Source organism: Hemiscyllium ocellatum, chromosome 12 (genome assembly GCF_020745735.1).
Source record: "Hemiscyllium ocellatum isolate sHemOce1 chromosome 12, sHemOce1.pat.X.cur, whole genome shotgun sequence".
NCBI classification, from domain to species: Eukaryota; Metazoa; Chordata; class Chondrichthyes; order Orectolobiformes; family Hemiscylliidae; genus Hemiscyllium; species Hemiscyllium ocellatum.
The window spans coordinates 16,035,733-16,052,465 of NC_083412.1; positions in this window are offsets into that span (position 1 = coordinate 16,035,733).

Below are 16,733 nucleotides of genomic sequence, written 5' to 3' on the forward strand. Positions count from 1 at the left end.
GGAGATCAGAGCTGAAAATGTGTTGCTGGAAACGCGCAGCAGGTCAGGCACATTTGTTAATCTTACACAATCATAGACATTTTGTTAATCTTACACAATGGAAAAATATTTCCTTTACAAAACAATCTGCATAAACTAAGCCATCTTGTACAGTCACACAGCCGTACTTATCACCAGGACAGTACCACAACAGTCTGTGGGTCGCAAAAAAACAACTGCACTCGAAACACATACAATGATGACAATAGCATTATGAATGTTAAAGCTCTTCCACAATTGAAGAACACTATCCTCATGATCCCCCTCAGTAAGTGCAGTCAGCTTCCTGAATGTATACATTAAATATTAAGCTTTAGAATCTGTTATTGCACCCACGCCCATGTGTTGAATAACAGCGGTTGTGTTCAGAGGTAGGAATAATACTTTGATGTTTTCAGAAAGCTCACCAATGGTGGGAGGATGGTTTGGTACATTGTCCAGAATGAGGAAAACCTTGAATTCCAGATCCCTTCCCCTGCAATCATTTCTAAACTACATGCTCAAAAGTATCAACAAAAAGGACAGAAAAAATGTGCCCTGACATCGAAATTCTTTTGCTTGACCTGAGGTAAACATCGAGAGTGGATTTAAGGGAACCAGGGATGGAATTGCCTGATAGCCAATAGGTGTTCGCCTTTTTAAACAATTGTTCCCCAAATCACCAATCACATTGCAGCCAAATCTCGTTGACGAAACGGAGGTTCCAGATAAGGACTTTATCCAAAGTGAGTGTACGAGGGATAACTGAGGAAGGAAAGGAAGCCCATGATACCGACAAGAATAATAATAGCAAGGGAAATCAGGAAGAACACCACAAAGGCAGGAGAGAGGTTCAGGCTGGAATAAGGAAGGTGAAGAAGAAGTGAGAGGAAAGGATGGCAGGCTGTGCTAACACAAACAGGAAAATGTTCTTAAAACATCTTAATAGTGAAAGATTAGTTAAGGATAGAATGGTGCCCACAGACGAACATGTAGAATAATCTGCTCACTGAAGGAAATGATATGATAAAGGTACTAAATAAGTATTTTGGTTCTGTCTTTACCAAATTAAAAAATAGTGAGAATGGCCAAGTTAAAAATCTGGATGTTGAGCAACTGAAAACTATAGTGTTAGTTGAAGAAGAGGTGCTGAAAGATCTGGCACTTCAGGGAGAGAAGTCACTGCACCCACGCAGGATGGATCCAGTTTGAGGACAGATTTGAGGGAGAAAATTGCAAAGCCATTAACAGGAACTTTCCAGACATCTCTGTTCACAGAAATAGTCCTGGAGGATTGCAAAATGTGGCAGCGTTCTTTCGGAAAGGAGCAAAGTATAATCCAGGGGAACCAACAGACCAAGCAGCTTGACATCACCTAGATACCATAATGCAGAATATACTGAATAAAAACATCAAAAAATAACTTAATTGGAGACAGTTAACCCGGCTTTGTCAATAATAGGTCAAATGAAACAAATTGAACAGAGTCCCTTGATGGTGTGACAATGACACTCCCTCAGGTGAGTTCCTTGGTTTTGTCAATTTATATAAACAATTTGGACATGGGCGTCGAGGGAAAACTTTCTCAATTTGCAGATTATACTAAGTGAGATAGAATGGCGTAACATGCTGATGATGCTGAGTGACTTCAGAGAGGCATTAACAAATTGTCCAAATGGGCAGACACCTGGCAGACTAATTGCAATGCAGAGAAACGAGAGCTAATGCATTTGAGTAGAAGAAACGTGGAGAGACAATCCAGGCTCAATTTGATGACTGTGAGGAGAATACAGGAGCAGCGGGAGCTAGGGTTCCAGTGTATGATTCTCGGAAAGGGGCAACCTTATTTTTAAACTGTGACCTCTCAGTTTTAGATTCTCCTGGAAGAGGAAACAACCTTTTCACATTCTATTGTCCAAGTCCCCTCAGGATCTTATATGTTCCAATTAAGTCAACTTTGACTCTTCTACACACGACAGTATAAAGGCATAGTCTCACCAGGTAATCAGCTCATTCCAGGGATCAATCCAATAAACCTTCCCTGAACAGCTTCCACCATGTTAACATCCTGTATGTAGAGTGACCAGTATTGTACACTGTACTCAAGATGTGGTCTCATCAATGTGCTGTATAACTGAGGCATAGCCTCCATTCTGCAGATTTCAATTCCCCTCATGATAAACCATGACATTCTATTCATTTTCTCCTGAATTCTTGCTGCATCTGCATACTAACCTTCAGTGATTCATGTACCAGGGCACCCAGATCACTCGACATCTCAGAGATGTGCAACCTCTGATAATTCAGATAAGGTGTTTGTTTTTTATTCTTTCTTCCAAAATGTACAGTTTCCCACTTTCTCACATCTTCCTCCATTTATCAGATTTTTACCCACTCAGTAAATCAATCCATATCCTTTGTATGCTCCTCATGTCCTATTCACAACTCACCTTCACAGCAATCATTGTGCCATCAGTAAATTTAGCTCCAAACCTTCAATACCTCCATCCAAATCCTTTCTGCAAATTGTAAAGAGTTGAGAGACAAGCATTGACCCCTGGGACATACCATTATCACATCCTGTCAGGCGAAATAGACCCACTTATTCCTACTCACTGCTTCATGTTCACCAATCAATCTTCTATCCAGGTCATTACGTTTCCCCCAATACCATGAGCTTTTATTTTCTGCATGAACTTTGATGTGACACCTTATCAAATACCCTCAGGATTCACTGCCCTGCTGCAGCCTCTGGGTAATGGGGCCCATTGTGTCCCATTTCCCCGTCTGCAGCTCCTCTCTGTACATTCAGATGTGGTTCCTGATTGCTGACACCACGGGCTCCTCTCCTTATCCTGACCAGCTGCCTGGTCTCTTCTGGTCCCTCCAGCGGCCTGGGTTATTTCTTCCTCAGCCAGCTGCGAAGCTGTGGCAGTGAGGTGCTCACCAGCTTGTGCTGCCACACTCTCTAAGGCTAACCTTCCCACCGAGGTCTCAGGGTCTGAGTTGATGGGTTAAATTTTACACCTCAGTACTCTCATCCACACAGGGGAAGAAGGTGGCTTCTGTGGGAAACCGTCACGTCACCCTTCGGGATGGTGAAGATGCTGGTAGCGCCCACAAGGCAGAGAGAGAGAGAGACAGTGTCACAGCCACTGGTTGGAAGTGGTGTGCGATGAATGAGACTGACAGAGCAGTTAATGGGAGAGTGGGAACAAAGCACAGCACAAGCTTGAGGAACAATATCTCATTTTCCACAGAGACACCTTCCAGCCTCCTGGACCCAACATCGATCTTCCCAGCTTCAGGTCTTGACTGTATGATGTCTCTTCTTCACTTTTCTTCAATTCCTGCAATCTCTGACGTTTTATTATATTCTCAGCGCTTTTACACACACAGCTTTCTTGTTTGTGTATTATTTACATTGCTCCCAGTAGAGAGGACCCATGCACTCCTTTTCATTTATCCCCTTTTTCCATCTTTTCTTTCCTCTTCCAACCCCATTAACCACTCACATGTCTTTTACACTGAGCCTTGTTACTATTTCACTTTTCTTCTGCCTCTGTCAAAAGTATAATATAATCTTCACCCCCACCCATCCATTCAATTCAGAGTCATACAGGATTACACGGTGGCTCAATCACTGCTGCCTGACCTTGACAAGGTCCTTGGAGGGCTTCCACCAGGTTCTCCAGTTTCCCAGCACGGTCCAAGGATGTGCAGTTTAGATGGGCTGGCGATGTCAAATTCCCATAGAGCCCCGGGATGTGTAGATTAGATGGATTAGCCATGGGATAATGAAGGGTTTCTGGGATAGAGGACAGCAATGTGTCGTGATGTGATAGCCTGCATCAGAGAGTTAGTGTGGACTCTAAGGGCCGAATGGCTTGCGTCCTATTCTGTGATGACTCCGAGCGTTAACTTTGTTTTCTCTCCCCATGAATGCTGCCTGATTCCTGAGATTCTGCCGCATTCCTGTTTCTATCAGTTGTGCAACATTTTGCTGGAATGATCTTCTGATGTCTAATACTATCCTCCTCAATAATCACTATCTTTCTGTATCTCTTGTTTACTACAAAAATTGAAATCATGCCCTTTATATAACATCTTTGACAATATCATTGACATATGTAATACAAAGATCAGTTTCGCTAATACTAGCCATGAGGGAAGAACTGCATATTTTACTGTAATCTATCGAATTTGCTTTGAAATTATATATCACGGGAGCAGGTGGGAATTGAACCTAAGATTTCCTGGCCAAGAGGTAGGGACCCTATCACTGCTCCACAAGAACCTCCTCCCTGTAACCAAGCTTTGCCTATTCACATTACTGTCTGAGTCATGTCCCTCAGTCAATAGGATACTCAGAAAGCTATTGATCCTTCAATCCAGATGTTTACACTTTCTGAATAAGTCAACAAACTGGCACCTCATCCTTTGAACATCTACGAATATAACATAAAACATGCTACACTCAGCAAGTTCCGATTACTTTATTAAAGAACTGTTATTTGCCAAGCTCTTCTTTAAAAGGCCGAAAATGTGTTGCTGGAAAAGCGCGGCAGGTCAGGCACCATCCAAGGAGCAGGAGAATCGACGTTTCGGGAATGAGGACTTCTTCAGGAATGAGGAAAGTGTTCCAAGCAGGCTAAGATAAAAGCTAGGGAGGAGGGACTTGGGGGAGGGGCGTTGGGAATGCGATCGGTGGAAGGAGGTTAAGGTGCGGGTGATAACGTGAGGGTTTATAGGCTGGAGTGGGCGTGAGGGCTGAGAGGTCAGGAAGAAGATTGCAGGTTAGGAAGGCGGTGCTGAGTTCGAGAGTTGGGACTGAGACAAGGTGGGGGGAGGGGAAATGAGGAAACTGGAGAAATCTGAGTTCATCCCTTGTGGTTGGAGGGTTCCTAGGCGGAAGATGAGGCGCTCTTGTTGCTATGGTCTGGTGATGGAGGAGTCTAAGGACCTGCATGTCCTTTGGAGTGGGAGGGGGAGTTGAAGTGTTGAGCCACAGAGTGGTTGGATTGGTTGGTCCGGGTGTCCTAGAGGTGTTCTCTGAAACATTCCGCAAGTAGGTGGCCTTTCTCCCCAATATAGAGGAGGCCACATTGGGTGCAGCGGATGTAGTAAATGATGTGTGTGGAGGTGCAGGTGAATTTGTGGCGGATATGGAAGGATCCCTTGGGGCCTTGGAGGGAAGTAAGGGGGAGGTGTGGGCGCAAGTTTTGCATTTCTCGCGGTTGCAGGGGAAGGTGCTGGGAGTGGAGTTTGGGTTGGTGGGGGAGGGTGTGGACCTGACGAGGGAGTCACGGACGGAGTGGTCTTTTTGGAACGCTAATAGGGGAGGGGAGAGGAATATGTCCCTGGTGGTGGGGTCCGTTTGGAAGTGGCGCAAATGATGACCAATGATATGATGTATATGGAGGTTGGTGGGGTGGTAGGTGAGAACCAGTGGGGTTCTGTCCTGCTGGCAATTGGAGGGTGGGGCTCAAGGGCGGAGGAGCTGTAAGTGGAGGAGATGCGGTGGAGAGCATCGTTGACCACGTCTGGGGGGACATTGCGGTCTTTGAAAAAGGAGGCTATCTGGGTTGTTCGGTATGGGAACTGGTCCTCCTGGGAGCAGATGTGGTGGAGTCGAAGGAATTGGGAATATGGGATGGTGTTTTTACAGGGGGCAGGGTGGGAGGAGGTGTAGTCTAGGTCGCTGTGGGAGTCGGTCGGTTTATAGTAAATGGCCGTGTTGATTTGGTCATCCGAGATAGAAATGGAGAGGTCTCGGAAGGGGAGGAAGGTGTCTGAGACGGTCCAGCTAAATTTGAGGTCCGGTTTTTCCTTGGATCAGAGGCGGTGGAGACATCTTCTTTCAAGGGACCAAGCTCTATGTTTTCATGGATGAGCAGGGGGCACTTCTCATAAACAATGGTGCTGTGGGCCCATTCTTGTATATTCATCGTGCCTTTACACAGCATCCCTCATACATTCTCTCCAGATGAGGGAGAAGTTTTACTGTACTCTGAGACAAAGGCACTGGATTGAAAGGAGTTCAATGAACCTCTTTGATCAGTGACTGTAATTAATGTCAAACTCTGCCAGCTTTAATTGAGTCTCTGGGTGGATTCCTGCTTGTATTGATAAATGAGTTTCAACTGCAATATTCCTTGAAATGACGAGAGATGACAGATCAGAATCTGAGGAGAGCAGACTGCAATGTTCCCACAATGGGCAGAAGTCTCTCTGGGACAGTTGACTATTTTTCTGCAAATTATCAACAGATGCATTTGGAACATCGGATCCAATGTACAGTTTGGGTATTCAGCAAATTTACTATCCGACTCTCACTGTTGTTGGTATTGCTTGTAATTGTCTCTGTCTGGCTTGTAATTCAATGAATCATGATTAACTTTATTACTGTTCTTGTCATTTCCCATTCTCCTGCTTGCTGCTCCTGCTGTCACTAAGTCTCTGTCTCCCAACAGTCAAATTATAATTAATTGACTCCTGATATTCTCACTTTAATCTTGAGACGACCAACTCTATTGTCTTTGGTTCCCATCACAAATTCAGTTTTCTATCATTCTACCTCATCCGTCCCCCCTGGCTTCAAGCTGAACCAAAATGTTTGTAACCTCAGGGCACTCTTTAACCCTAACCTGGGGTTTGACCTCACATCTTCTCCATTGCAAAGTTTGTTTACCATCCCCTCACCGTCTCCTGCTTGCTTCATCTGGTATGCTGCACACTACACCGCCTGTGGGTTTGTTTCATCCAGACTCAAGGATTCCGCTGATATCATCTTCAGCGTCACAGTGTCAAACCTCAATACACCCGAACTCATCCAAAGTTCTGCTGCCTGTTCTGAACTCTGAACTGAATGGTAAACTTTGGTTTATCATTTATCTCTTTGTTCTTTGAATAAAAATGGTCTTGATCCAACAACTTCTCATTTAAATATTCTCATTTTTGTGTTCAAACCCTTTTAGGTCTGTGCTGTCTAATTAATCCCACCCCCAGTGCTCTCATCACTATCCAATAAACAATGTTGTCGAATCATACGGTGGAGATAACAGTCCCTTAGTTCCAACAAGTCCATGCTGACCATAATCCCAAACTTAACTAGTCCCACTTCCTTGTGCTTGGACCATATCCCTCCAACCCTTTCCTGTTCATTTACTTCTCCATATGTGACTGTACCCATATCTGCCACTTCCTCTGGAAGCTCATCTCCCACATGAACCACACTCTTTGTTAAAAAACAAAATGTCACGGATGTCATTTTAAAATTTTTCTCTACTCACCTTTAAAATATTTCCCCTTTTAAAAGATTGCCCCACCTGAGACCAAGGACACTTGCCATTCACCTTACCTCTGCCCCTCATGATCTTCTAAACCTTGATAATGTCACCCCTTAACCTCCTGTGCTTCAGTGAATAAGTACCAGCCTGAGCAGCCTTTGAATCTCCTTCCAGTTTTTTTACTCAATTCCGTTCTAAAAGTTCATTTGTTCACTTTGTGTCTCTCCCTCTTCTATGTCTTTCTTTTCCTGACTCTTTTCCTTGAACTAAGTCCTCTTCCTCTTCGATCTCTCCCTTATTCACAGAACCTTGGGATAATAGAAACATTACAGCTCATTGTACACAGCTCACTGATTAATAGAATTAGTTGCTCTCTCCCTCTCCTTCCCCACAGCTGGACAGGTGTTTGCTGTTCAAGTACTTGGCAATTTCCATGTAAACTCCTTTTGGATCTGTTTCTAAAATGTTTTCATGGAAGTGCATTCCAAATCATCCTCACTCATTTTATAATGAACGTTATCCTTATTTTGCCTTATGCTTCTTTATCAATGCCATAAATCTGTGCCAGAATTCGATTTTATTGTCATGTGTACTCAAGTACAGAAGTACAGAGAAAGGTTCACCAAGTCACCGTTCTCAGGCGCCATCTTAATATAAAGAATCCAAAGCCAGATATAAACAAAAGAGTAAAAAAATCAAACAAAGAACCAAAAGAAAAGGAAACTGTCTCGATTTTAAACACTTCTTTCCCTCGGCCTAGAGCTGACCTGAATGGCAAATGGAGTTTAATTTAGATAAACGCAAGGTGTTGCATTTTGCTGGCTCACACCAGGGCAGGATATACCCAGTCATTGGTCAGGCCACGGGGAGCGTTATAGAACAAGGGGATCTAGGGGTACAGTTTAATTGCTCCTTGAAACTGGAGACACAGGTAGGCAGGATGGTCAAGAAGGCTTTCAGCATGCATGCTTTCACTGGGGACAGCAGTGGGTATAAAGGTTGGGATGTCTTGTTGCAGCTGTACAAGATGTTGGAAATGCAACATTTGGTGTACTGTGCAGTTCTGGTCACCCTTCTATTAAAGGGTTAAGATTAAACTAGAAATAATCCAGAGAAGGTTTACTAGGATGCTTCCAAGCCTGGAAGGTTTACGTTTTGGGGAGAGACTGGAGACATTGGGGTGTAGGCAATGGAGGAGACCATTCAGCCCATCACAACTGCACTGCCATTTAATTTAGTTGTGGCATATTGGTCACTGACATCCTCATCATTAACCTACCAACAGAAAGCATGGAGAGAACCAGCCTGTGATTGGAGAAGCAGTTGCTCTCCATTCCCACTAGCTTCTGAGTAGTATTGGAAAATTAAAACCAGCGCATCTGCTAACGCATCCAGCATTCCTTTGAAAACCATTAGATGCAATTTCTCAGAACTCGGGATACATCAGTCTTTGGTTTGAAAAATTTTCTGAGCAACATTTCACAATGGTTGTAATTGTGTCTCGTTTATCCCTTCCTTTCAAGTTGTTATTCATACATATTTCTGGCATGTTGTTTGCATTCTGGAGACAGACACGAAATATCCATTCAATAATTCCAGTTAATGTTCAATTATTATATCATTCCTGGATATAGTAACAGTTTTGAATATTTCAACAAGTACTGTAACTTACTGACTGTAACTGTAATAAGGCATAACTTTATTCTCAGCCTAACATAACATGATCTTGTTTATCTCCCTTTCTCATAGTTAATAATTCACAATAGTGATTCTGTTGCAGAGAAAGTGTGATCTATCAAAGTGTATCATTCGCTACCTGGTGGCCATGGCAGCAGTGGACTTACTGCTCAACATCATTAATCTGATATGGAGACACATTCGAATTATTTATAAAACTGAATTTACATTTCTGATGACAGTCCTCGTGTGTAACATCCATGCCGTACTGGTTTTTGCAGCGATGGACTGCTCAGTCTGGTTCACGGTCGTTTTCAGCTTTGATCAATTTGCAGCTATTTGTTGTAAAAAGATGAAAGGCAATTATTGCACTGAGGAAACAGCAGCTGTGGTTCTGGGAACAATAACTGTGCTCAGCTGCTGAAAGAACATTTTCTGGTATTTTATGTTATTTCCTTGATATAGTCTGAGGAGTCATCCTTCATTTTGTGTTTAAAAAATAGGTTTAATTATCTCTGATTGGGGACTAATTGAGCTGATTCACTATATTCTGACCCCAGCACTACCATTTGTTCTGATTCTGCTGCTCAATGCTTTCATGGGGGGGGGGACATTTTAGTGGCCAGCAGAGCCCGCAGGAGACTCCAGTCTGACAGTAGGGGGCAGCATTCCAAGGACCGACACTTGGAGAGCCGAAGGAAATCCATCATTTTAATGTTTGTTATCTCAGGGATTTTCATCCTGTTATGGTCAATGTTCCTGATGTATTCTATGTGGAATCGAATGTATTGGTTGTGTTATAAGGCTTTTTATTAACATTTCGTTTCACGATATGTAGGATTCATTCTCCAGCTTCTCAGTTGCTGTACAAACACGTGTATATATGCTGTGACCCAGACTAAGTTCAGAGACCAGCTGAAGAGCATGGTAAAATACCGTTTTGCTCAATTAGTGAAACTTATGAAATGATTAGATGAATTGAGTCATTCTGGGATCACAATTGAACAATCCAGGTTCCATGGGTCCGTGATAAAGACACAGTGAGGTCAGTCAGCTCTCCCTGAAGTCAGTGAGACACACAGAGTAGGTTCAGTCAACACTCCCCACAATCATTTAAACATACACAGTGCAATCAATCAGTCCTTCCTGGATCATTAAGACAAACACAATGTTTCACTTTGTTAAGGTGCACAAATTAGCCCTTACTGACACTGTGCATCACTCATCATATTGTGGAAATTTTCTGAAGAGCACTTTAAAAAAGGCTTCCATCAGATATCTATAAATCGTCACCACAGATGTAACAGACACTTATTGCAGTGCATAAACAAAGCAAAACTATTACCAGCATGCCTTTCATCCCATGAAAGCAAATCTAGACATTTGCCCTCTTGTAGTCATAAAACTCAGGTAGGTGACCTGCTTCAAATAACTTTAGCATTTCGTTGAAAGTATGCACTTTCAAAAATAAAATTATAAAAATAACCCAATGAGTCCTCTCTTTTATCTTTAAAACAGTCCAATCTATGAAATTGAATTTGAAATAAATCTATTTTCTGTTTCAAACATCATAACTCTCTGGAACTCCTTCAGCCTCAGCTTCACTATGAGCTGCCTGTGCTAACTTACTTCACCCTGGATCTAATTCCTGAGCTTCAATTAACGAGGACATCCCAAATACCTCTTTGCAGCCATTTTAATTTTTGAACAGAGTTTCAGCTTCCCTAACATCTACGTGCAGTGACCTTGTGATTCACTGGTGATGTCCTTTGTGTATCATGTGGAGGAGCCAGGTTTGTACTAGTGTGGACATTGTTGATCTATTTCTCTAGCTATTATACCTCATAGAAAATACGAGAAGCCATTTCTGCAACTCTTTTGCCTCCTAAGTCTCATCTTGTCTCTCGGGAAAGGTACAACTTTTATTCCAACTGAATCATTCCCGAGGAATATACCACATCCATCCATAGGAAATTTCTTAGCTAACTGCTCTTCAACTGGTACAGTCAACAAGTCAAACTCCAATTAGACTAACAGACAAAGAGGGGTATACTATCCATCCATCCTATCTCTCAACATAGTGGCTTCAGTAACCTTTCTGTGGTGAAAAGTAAATGCTTCTCCATCAGGAGAGTTTGTGTCACGACTGCATGATTTAGTATAGTTATGCTGGCTTTGAAGAAATTGGAGTTATTTTCTTAGAGAAAAAAAGACACTCATTTCTCTTGTCTACTCTATGTAGACATTCACAGAAGTGTGTCCACCAGATTGTCCTTTGTCATTAATGTTACAATCTGATCCATGGCATCTGTTTTATTCATTTCCTTTTCAGTCTCATTCTTATGAATTCCAATGTGCCCCATGGGTTTCCTTCTCAGTTTCCTACATTATAAGAGATCGTGTCTCGTTTTGGAACAATGGGTACATCTTGGCTCCCAATTTTCACCTTGACCCTCAATAATTTGGCTTCTGATCTGTGGAGGAGATCTTGGGGCTGTTCCAGCTTTCTGTTCATTACCTTGGCCATTGTCTTCATTTTCCTGTGCCATTTTCTAGCTGTTTTGAAGTTGCGAGTTTGACTGAAGAAACGTTTAATTTTATGGATTGGTTCCGAATCATTGGCCCTTACTGCTGCCTGGTGATCGGTTACTAGCCCTTGGTCCTCAACGTGGGATGGTCTTGAGTATTTAAATTCTTCTAATGCTCGGATGCACCTGTCAAAATTGCTTTACCAAACTCTTTTGCATTCAATACAGGTTTGCCCAGTCTGTGTCCTTAAATCCTGACCCTGTGCTGATAGATCTCCTGTTAAAGTAGGACTGGCAGCTCAATATTCCAGAGTACAGATGTTACCAGAAGAATGGAAGGGGAGGCAAGAGTGGAGTGGGCGCTGTGTATTTGACTGGGGAGAAAAACGGCTGCACTCAGGAGGAGAACAGTCTTGATAGGGCTTCAATAAGGATAAACATTTCTTCGCTAGCCTTCAATTGTTCAAATTATTCAGATTCTCTGCCTGAAGTCTTTGGTTTGTTGGTATCATTTTAACCTGATTGACATATTCTCTCACCTGTCTCTCTCTGCAGGTCTAATTCACCTTTACTCATTCCACTCTTTCCAACACCATTTCCCTTTCTATATCTTTCCCCGCTCTCTCCTTTATTCTGTTCTGCTTTTCTTCTCTGTATGTTTCTGCTCTATCCTTTTCATGTTCTGCCATCACTAGTTATCCCATTGTCTCCTCTCACTGAAGCTGCTATGACTGTTACTGAGCATCACCTGATTTGATATTTCACTCCCTGGAGTATCCACCCTTTCTTGTATTTCCTCTCCACCCAAGTGCTGTGCCAGTACTTCAATTATTGCTGCCTTCCTTCCTCTGCCAGGCAGTCCTACCTCGAGTTTACCCACCAAGTCAAGCAACATGGTCTTTGCAATTTCCCTGAAAATTGTGAGGGACAACTCTGCCATCTGCAGGAAATCCTTTGTTTTCACAAGTGCCATCGCTGTAAGATAATACAGAGCCTGATACTTTCCATCACCGACACGTATACCAAATCCATACCCTTATTGATTCTTTATCAAATCGATCTCACACGAGTGCCCAAACATTGTTGTAGCTCACGAAGATAATACACTATTAATCAAGCCCCACTATTTCTGTACTTATTGTCCAAATTATGCATTTTAAAAGGTGTCCTAACTTTCCAAGATCACATTCCTTTCAGACCCTGATTGCAAGAAACTTGTTTTCTGCACTGAACATGAATTACAGCTTGTTTCAAGTAATATTGGAGTTTCAGGTAAACAAATAGGAACAGTTAGCATATAACTCTACTACAGTGTAGTTCACACTTCAGTAAGACGACAAGATGAATGTGGAGTGCTCCAATCCATCAGTTTATTTCACTTTTTCTTGTCATTTTGTTTTCCCCTTTTCCCCATTTTTGGTGTTTTCGCCTGACGTAGAGTGGGATGTAGGCACGAGAGGAGCTGGGACACCCAGTGAGATGGCAGTGATGCCCGAGGGGAGTGGGGACGGCCGGGGGTGAGATGCCAGAGGAAAGCAGGATGGATGTTATACTGTGGAATTGTGTGGGTGATCAATAGTTTGTGAGTCCTGTCAGACCACGTATGGAAGTCATTGCATTGATCTACTGTAGCACTTTGCAGAAAGGCTGTCATGATTATCTTTTTAACTTTATTTCATTTTTTTCCAACTAATACTATGAATAAGTGTAAGTAATGTAACGTTTTTCCTTTTGTTTCCCTCTATTTCTCTATTTTGTATCTAAAAACTGTCCAGAGGTTGTTTGTCCCGAAGGTCGTGCCATTGCAAACTTTTCACTGTGCTCTTGGAGTTGTGAAGTTGAGTACTTGTGACAATAAACAATGTTCTAATTCTAATCTCTTAAAAACTGTCCCTTACACATAGACAGACGGACAGGAAATAACGTGGGTGTTATGAATGGAGGGAAAACCGGGAAAGCAATAGAGTGATTTCGGTTCATGGGGTGTGCTGAAATGGTTCTTCTGCTGGTCAAAACGCTGCTTCTCAGTCTTCTTTCTCCAGATGTTTCCCCTGGTTTTCAAAGAGCACAGTGTGGCTGGTTCATGTCGAGAAGATCTCAGACTTAGTTATGAAAAGTCACAACTTACAGCAACTTTTGGAGAGGAAATGAATTGGTTTTGTTCAGTCTTAATTTTTTTTTTATGGCAGAGAATAGAGAGAGCTCCTGAGCTCTGTAGCATCTGAAAAGCTTCTCTTGAACCTCTTCACAACCTCAGGATGTTTGGTTAACTGAGAAACAGACACTTGCTGGTTGGTAGGCAGAAGGCCTGTACTGTACATAATTGATTGCTAAACCACTGACTAGTCAGCTATATATACCATCTAAAGTTCCATTCGTATGTAACCCCTTAACTCCAGTTCATCTGCAATGACACATTAACCACTGCTCAATCAAGCAGCTGTGTAAACATTTCTCACATTGAGTGTCAGATTACTGGCTATCAAAACATGCGTCAATCCTCCCGAAATCCTTTGGTTTATCAACTGTCCTTTGTTTTTAATTCCAGTCCATAATGAAAAACACAGAAAACAGTAAGAAACATGTTTGCACATTCACCAGCCACAATAGTAGGTACTATTGTTGGGACACTCTCTGATACCCGCGACCCGGAGCATCACATTGAATTGCCAGCTGTACACCAGGAGGATTTCAATTAACCAGGGGCTTCCCTTCAGAGTTGTAGTGTCAGAAAGTTTGGAAGGAGAAAGTGAGGACTGCAGATGCTGGAGATCAGAGCAGAAAATGTATTGCTGGAAAAGCGCAGCAGGTCAGGCAGCATCCAAGGAGGAGGAGAATCGACATTTTGGGCATGAGCCTGTATAAAGGAAACCCTTGAAGAGGAAGGAGAAATTAAAAAGCTCCAGTATTTTCACTGCAATAAAGTAGGCCACATGATACCACAGTGTTGGTGGGTTCGGAGAAGCACTGGGAAGCCTGATGTTGGAAAACACGATAAGATTCCTGAAGAAGGGCTCATGCCTGAACGGTCGATTCTGCTGCTCCTTGGATGCTGCCTGACCTGCTGCACTTTTCCAGCAACACATTTACAGCTCGTATCAGAAAGTTTGCCTACCGTTGGCCAACAGAGGCAGATGCGACCTGATTTCTTGTGGATCTGGATATCCTGATTGCCAGGGCATGGAGAGATGGACTGTGCTTTTTCTTCAGGGATAACAGTGGACATCTTGGGACCAGGATCTGCCAACTTTGCTTTAAGTTGCCAGTTGGGTCAGTGCAATAGCAATGGTCCTGAAGAACACCTAGTGTTGAGGGTAGAGCTTCTGGACTCAGCAAGGGAAAGTGTCACTATGCTCTCTCTGCTACCTCACACTCATTCGAGCTCTGCTAATGCATCCCACCAAGACTAACGATCATCAGTTCTTACAGAATCTTCCCTCAAATAATTTCACCCAAATCTAACTAAACTGCATCCCAGGCCCGACGCCACCCGGATTACTAGCTCCACAGCCCTCTGCACTGTTTACTCTCTTACTCAGGACACCTCACCATCTTTTCCCCACCTGTACCAGCACTAACTGATGTGCTAATCACTTTCAGCAGATGTGATTGTGATTGGACATGACTTGCTAAACAATCGAAAGTGTGCTAGTATCTACACCAACAAATGATTGAAGATAATACACCGAGTGCATTATACAGCTCAGTATCTGGCATATAGGGAATTGATGCTCTGCAAACATAAGATCCGTGTTCAAACCTTGCATCATTTTTAAGCAAATTACCTTTGAACTTTGAAAATCAAATGTTCTGCATTGTGTTCCCCATCTAACACCTCAAATCAATTAGCACAGACTTATCAACCAATCAGCAGTCTTTCTCCCCATTGGGTTACATTGTTCTAATGGTTAGAAAATTGGTTTTCTTGCATTTCTCACGATTATTGCAATGTGGATTTCACCAGTTTCCTCACCTCCCTTCCCTCACTTTACCCCAGATCCAACTCTCCAACTCAGCACTGCCCTGTTGAACTGTCATACCCAACTATCTTCCTTCCCACCATCCGGTACACCCCTTTCTCCATCCAATCACCTTCACCCCAACATTTATATAGCTACCACATTCCCAGCTATCTTCACCCCAATTCTCACCATCCCATCCCAGTTATCTCTCTGCCTCCTTGGGCCACCCCCTCATTCCTGATGAGGAGCTTATGCTCAATGCATTGATTTTCCTGCTCCTCCTTTTGCAGCACCACACACTTTGACAATGTCCCCCGAAGTCTAATCTTATCCACCTCACTGAGTTTCATGCTCTCTGTAATGCTCAAATTATCTCCTTGAGATAAATTTTGACATGTTTTATTTGTATCGGCATATATCAAGAGAACAGTGCTTCAAATGCTGACTATGGACTGAATTTCCAAATTGCTGACAAAGTGTATTTTTGTTTCAGTGATATTTTTGGTACTTCGTCCACCACAGCCCAGTGTTTTTCTACACTGTCATCTGTAAAAGAATAGAATAGAATGCCTTTCATGCAGAAAGAGGCCATTTGGCCCATTAAACCTGCAATAACCCTTGAAAGAGCATCCCACCCAGACCTTGCTCACCTACCCACCATTCATCCCCACCCTAAACCATAGCCCTGCATTTCACATAGCTAAACCACACAGACTGCACATCCCTGGACACTACAGCACAATGTGGCACAGCCAATTCACCTAACCGGAACATTTTGGACTGTGGCAGGAAACTGGAGTACCTGAGAAAAACTCACGCAGGCACTGGCAGGCAGTGTATACTCCACAATAACACAATCACCGAAGAATGGAATTATACCCAGTTCCCGAGCACTGTGAGACAGCAGTGCTAACCGCTGAGCCACCATGCCATCATGTTAATATTGGAGTCGGTCTTTATGGAATTGTGCAGCACGAGAGGTTGTTGTGCTTGTCGCTGCCAGGACGTTATTCTGTTTATGCAGCTGATCCCATAGTTAATCCTCATCTCTACAAATCGTCACATGTTACAGGCCAGGAACTGTCCTTATCCCATAGAACACGGCCCAGAAAGCACAGTAACTCATCACTGTGCTGACCAAGTCCTGGAAGAGCAGATGGACAGGGTGCTTGACTAGAAATGTAGAAGCGACCATCTTGGACAGAGACAGAGGCCGAAGCCTGTGCCAGTGTGGTTCCTGTGTGATGCTGTTGCTCTTT